The sequence below is a fragment of the Erythranthe guttata genome, chromosome 11 (assembly GCF_056151865.1).
Source record: "Erythranthe guttata isolate IM_541 chromosome 11, IM_541, whole genome shotgun sequence".
NCBI classification, from domain to species: domain Eukaryota; kingdom Viridiplantae; phylum Streptophyta; class Magnoliopsida; order Lamiales; family Phrymaceae; genus Erythranthe; species Erythranthe guttata.
The window spans coordinates 10,001,573-10,007,772 of NC_142543.1; the positions used below are offsets into that span (position 1 = coordinate 10,001,573).

The 6,200-nt window shown below is 32.2% G+C and overlaps 1 pseudogene across 1 annotated transcript; it reads right to left on the reverse strand.

The window, feature by feature from the left end:
* Positions 1 to 799: 799 nt before the first annotated feature.
* On the reverse strand, positions 800 to 1,785 carry LOC148766984 (uncharacterized; annotated as a pseudogene). Its single transcript, XR_016034453.1, has one exon. The product of XR_016034453.1 is annotated as an uncharacterized LOC148766984 (transcript).
* Positions 1,786 to 6,200: the final 4,415 nt, after the last annotated feature.

Here is a 6,200-nt window from a genome sequence, read left to right on the forward strand (position 1 = left end):
GCAAAAAGTCTGAAATTCCACTGGACGAAAATCAATCAAAGTTGTACAAGATTTGCTGAATGTGTTGCTCAAATAACTTTGAGGCCAAGAAGCGGAGCAAATGCCATTGGCAATGTCAGTGTTATTTATGTTGTGTTTTTTTATTTATTATTTAATATTTTATATATTAAATGTTTGTTACTTTTGTATTCACAGTTGGATGACGCAAGACTACTATACCTTAGTAGTGAGCGAAAAAAATTTAACTTGGATCATTGCTGGACAATTTTACAAGATGGGAAAAAATGGAGGGCTATCATCGGAGTTCAATTCTCCCAAAGTGCAAATATCACTTCAAGTCTGAATGTATTTTCTAGTCCGAGTGAATATGGAGGGGATTCGGTGCCGGAGACCCAAAATTTACCTGAATCATCAAACACCAACGTAAGGCCGATGGGGCACAAAAAAGCTAAAAAAACAAAAAGATAAGGGCACTGTAAATGATACCACGAGACAAGCTGATTCAATGGCAAAAGTAATGAGGGAAGCATGGTTGATTGAACAACAAAATGCCATTATTGCAAAAAGGTCATCTCGTTCACTGAATTTTGACGATGATGTCTATCACCCCGAAATGCCTCCATCTGATTAAGTATCTTGATGTTATTTTAATGGTTTAATTTTCTGATTATCGTTGATTATCTTAAATGTCGTTATTTTAATTGTTAATTTGAATTTTTAGTAATGTCTAATAAATTATTAATATTAATGTTAATTGTTTTTTTATATAATTTCAAATATTGAGTTTATAGACAATTAATTAAAACGAGGATTAATATGGTTGACCCAAATATCCCTTAAAATACAAGGAACAAAACAAAAAAACAAGATAATGAATAACCATCTTACAACCTGATTACAACGATAAAAATTAAACATTCAAATTTCCATCTCGATACTCTTTCCAGACATGCTCGACGAGATCATTTCGGAGCATTAAATAACGAGTTGTATTTGTAAGTCCGGCACGATTGCTTAAATATTCTGCAATCGTTATCGGGTCTCGATCAACAGGTTGCTGTTGCACATGCTCGACATAATCGTCACCTTCTTGATTGCGGTTGTCTTCCACGATCATATTATGAAGAATTATACAACATTTCATAACTTCACCAATTTGTGCATTGTGCCATAATCTACAAGGTCCTGTAATAAAACCAAATCGAGATTGGAGAATGCCAAAAGTTCTTTCAACATCCTTTCGATATGCCTCTTGCAACCTCGTAAATAATTGTTTATCGCGTCCTTGTAGATCGGGAATTGCTTGAACAATAGTTGACCAACGTGGATATATACCATATGCTAGATAATATCCTTACTTGTATACTCTACCATTTAGAGTAAATCGAATATTTGTGGCTAGACCTTCGACAACATCATTGAAAATAGGTGAGCTATATAATACATTAAGATCATTACACGCACCTGGTGGACCAAAGTATGAATGCCAAATCCAAGTATCATATGATGCTACGGCTTCAAGTATTATTGTAGGTTTGCCATGGCGCCCAGAATATGTACCAGCCCTAGCGGTGGGACAATTTTTCCATTCCCAATGCATACAGTCCACACTTTCTAGCATTCCAGGAAATCCCCGTTGCTCTGCTTTTTTAAGTAGTCTAACCATGTCTGCATTGTTAGGTCGTCGAAGATACTCCTCTCCATACACTGCATTGACAACACGACAAAAATGCTTCAAAGTATCTGAAGACGTGCTCGCTGCTATTTTAGATACTCGTCAATTGCATCTGCAGGATATCTGTAAGCGAGTATACGAAGTGCAGCTGTCATCTTGACATGGGGTGAGAAACCTTGATTTCCGGAGGCATCCGACTTTTGCCTAAAGTAATCGTCAAAATTCACAATATCATTCATAATTCGTAAAAATAATTCACGCCTCATAGGATTTCTATTTCGAAAATATTCAGGAGGATATAAAGGACGATCTACAAAGTAATCATTCATAAGTCGCTCATGCGCAGCTCTTCGATCCCTTCTTATGGAATTCCGGCGTGATGATGTTCCTCCGTGTTGTATTTTGCACTTTCCCTGTGAAGCCAACATGAGTGATTGGTATTCCACATACATCGTCGTCATCATTGTGTTGCCTTGGTTGTCGTCGTCAGAGGAGGAATTGTCGCTTCCTTGTTGTGCCATTTTCTTTTTATAAATATGTAGCTGGATTGTATATAGAATGTGAGGTGATTGTGTATAGAATGTGTGGTGATTGTGTAAGGGGTGAGGAGTAACATTATATAAGAAAATGAATAGATAATAGATAAGAATTGGATGACCAAGATTGAACATGAAAATCATCTAATGGATTGTAGTTGGATAAGATAATGAAAATATGAATAAGATCATCAAGATGTGGATAAGATGATTAGATAAAAATTTAACGGTCGAGATCAATTGAAATCATATCCAATGGTTGTAGTTCAATATTTCAGATACTTTCAGAATTTTTCATGGAGGAGATGTGAATAAGATAATTAGATAATAATTTAATGGACGGGATCAATTGAAATCATATTCAACGGTTCTAGTTCAATATTCATATCTTTTCAGAAATTTTCATTTTTTGGATCAAAATGTGTATTAAAAATAATTAAGATTGTTCAAATAAAATTTAACTGTCTACAATCTCGTATATGAATAAAATTTGAGCCATAAACAAATTACTACATAAAATAATCCGTAACATGATTTAGAGATTCGAAGTTATAGAGCCCTCCCATTGTGGAATTTGTTTATAGAGACCCCAAAATTTTACCGGGTCTCCATTTGGGTCTCCAAAACAGAATTTGGAGACCCAATTGAATTTGAGGATCAAACACTATAAAAATAAATGACATTAATGATGACCCAAAAAGTGAATATCAAAAGTTGTCACTAAATCCATATAATAAGCGATAACATTTTTTTGTTTCCACAAAGAGCTGTTTTTTTTGTCATTTGTTCCTTTTTTATTTCCTTTGTATAGAATTAGTGACAATATTCTTTGGGGGGTTTTTGTGCATAAGTCCCCAACCAAATATCTTTATTATTCTAGGTTTAGGGGCTATATCTCTTTCCAATAAGCCCATCCCTTTAATATTTATTATAAATAAAGGAAACATTCATGTATATGCCAATATTACCCCCAACCGTTTATACCCAATTCTTAATTGTAATCCCAATTTAATCAATTTTGTCCACAAAAATCCAATTTCGACCACAAAAATCCAGTTTTGACTTTTTTTATGCCGCCGGATTCTGGCGTTGACTTTTTGATATTTTTCGCCGGTTTCCGGCGTTGACTTTTTTTATTTTTTTATTTTCTTCGAATATTTTCGCCGGTTTCCGGCGTTGATTTTTTTTGGTGTTTTTAATTTTTTTTTTGTTTCTTTGTTTCTTTTGTTTTTACGTCCTCCGCTAAACGTTGACCATAATTGTGCTGTCACTGATAGTAAATTAACGTAATTATACTGTCAATGACAGTTAATTAACGTAATTGTACTGCCGTTGACAATACATTTATGTAATTGTTCTGCCGTTGACAATAAATTAACGTAATATTATTATTTTTTATTTTTTGTTATTTTTTTTATTTTGTTTGATTTGTAGACAAGTCAACGTAATTATATTACTGTCGTTGACAGTAAAATAACTGTAAACACAATAATATTACTATCAATAACATCAATATTATTATTTTTTTGGGTTTTTTGTTTTGTTTGAGTTATTCACGGAGTAATGTAATAATATTACTGTCTATTATTGTAATATTACTGTAAACACAATAATATTACTGTGGTTGACGGTAATATTACTGTTGTTATAGTAATATTGCTGTCAACCACATCAATATTATTATTTTTTTTGGATTTTTTTGTTTGTTTGAGTTATTCATGGAGTAACGTAATAATATTACTGTCTATTATTGTAATATTACTGTGGTTAACGACAATATTACTGTTGTTATAGTAATATTACTGTCACTCACAGTAATATTAATTCTTTTGGCTTTTTATTATGTTTACATTTGTTGAACAATCAATATAGTAATATTACTCTATTACACAATAATAATGAGTTTTGTTGTGTTAATATTACTGTGCTAGAGATTAATATAACAATATTACTATATTAAACTGTAGTTTAGTTAATTTTACTGTGTTTAACAGTAATATAGTTAATATTACTGTCAATCACAACAATATTGCTGTTTAAACGAAAAAAAATGTTACTGAAAGAAAAAAAATAAAAAAATTGAAAAGTCAACGCCGGAGACCGGTGTTCACCGCCGGAATCCGGTGGGAATTTTTTGTTTTTTTGAAAAAAAAATGTTTTGGGTCAAAATTGAATAATTTGTGAAATTTGGGGTCAAATTGAGGTTAAATTAAGTTAATGATGAAATTTGAGCTTATTAAAGTATGAGGGGCTATTTTAGTCTTTTAGAAAAATCTGGACCATGTGTGGACTTATTGGTAAATGAATTTTTTATCTGGATCTCTTTATGAATAAGACCCATTGATGGGCTTATTTGTAATGACCTGTTATTATTATTTATTTATATTTTTATTTATTTTATATATCTATTTATTTATTTATTTATTTTTAATTTATTTTAATTTTTTTAGTGTTAGTTTTTATTTTAATTTTAATTTTAATTATAATTTCAATTTTTATATTATTTTCTCGTGGAATTTATATTGTGCTAAGCATTCTTACTTTCCGTTTAGCATTAGCTTTGAGCTAAGTATTCTTACTTTCCTTTTGCCATTAGCTTTGAGCTAAGCATTATTTCTTTCCATTTGGTATTAACTTTGAGCTAAGCATTATTACTCTCCTTGTGCAATTAACTTGTGCTAAGCATTCTTACTTTCGATTTGACATTACCTTCGAGCTAAACATAATACCTTTTCTAATGGAATTAGTTTTTATTTTTTTAATTTCTTATTATATATATATATATATATATTTTTTTTTTCTATTTTTTTTTTATTTCTATTTTCTTATGGAATTAGATTGTGCTAAGCATTATAACTTTCCGCTTGGCATTAACTCCGAGCTAAGCATTGTTACTTTCCTATTGGCATTAGCTTTCAGCTAAGCATTGTTCCTCTCTTTATGGAAGTAGCTTGTGTTAAGCATTCTTACTTTCCTTTTGTCATTAGCTTCGAGCTAAGCATTATTTCTTTCCTTTTAACATTAGCTTCGAGCTAAGCATTGTTCCTCTCCTGATGGAATTAGCTTGTGCTAAGCATTCCTACTTTCGTTTTGCATTAGCTTTGGGCTTAGCATTGTTCCATTTCTTATGGAATTAGCATATGCTAAGCATTCTTACTTTCCTTTTCGCATTAGTATCGAGCTAAGCATTATTCCTGTTCTTATCTTATTAGATTGTGCTAAGCATTCTTACTTTCCTTTTGGCATTAGTTTCGAGCTAAGCATTATTCCTCTTCTTATGTAATTAGCATGTTCTAAGCATTCTAACTTTCCTTTCAGCATTAGCTTTTTGCTAAGCATTCCTACTTTCCTTTTGGCATTAGCTTAATGCTTTGTATTATTCCGCTCTTTATGGAATTAGCTTGTGTTATGCATTCTTACTTTCCTTTTGGTCATTAGCTTCGAGCTAAGAATTATTCCTCTCCTTATGGAATTAACTTGTGTTAAGCATTCTTAATTTCGTTTCGGCATTAGCTTCGAACTAAGCATTCTTACTTTCCTTTTTGCATTAGCTTCGAGCTTAGCATTATTCATCTTCTTATGGAATTAGCTTGTGCTAAGCATTCTTACTTTCCTTTTGGCATTAGCTTCGAGCTAATCATTATTCCACTTCTTATGGAATTAGCTTGTTCTAAGCATTCTTACTTTCCTTTTGACATTAGCTTTTAGGTAAGCATTCCTACTTCCCTTTTTGCATTAGCTGAAACCTAGGACCGGCAATTGAGCCGGGCCTAACCGAAGCCCGATGGCTCGGCCCGATTATATTTGAGCCGAGCCTACTTTTTAGTGAGCCGGGCCGAGTTTGAGCCATTTTACTAAACCCGATTTATTTATGAGCCGAGTTTGAGCCTACTATGGCTCAACCCGAATAAGGCCCGACCGATTAGGATAATAATAAAATATATAATATATTTATTATTTTAATACTATGACTCAACATACAAGTTATG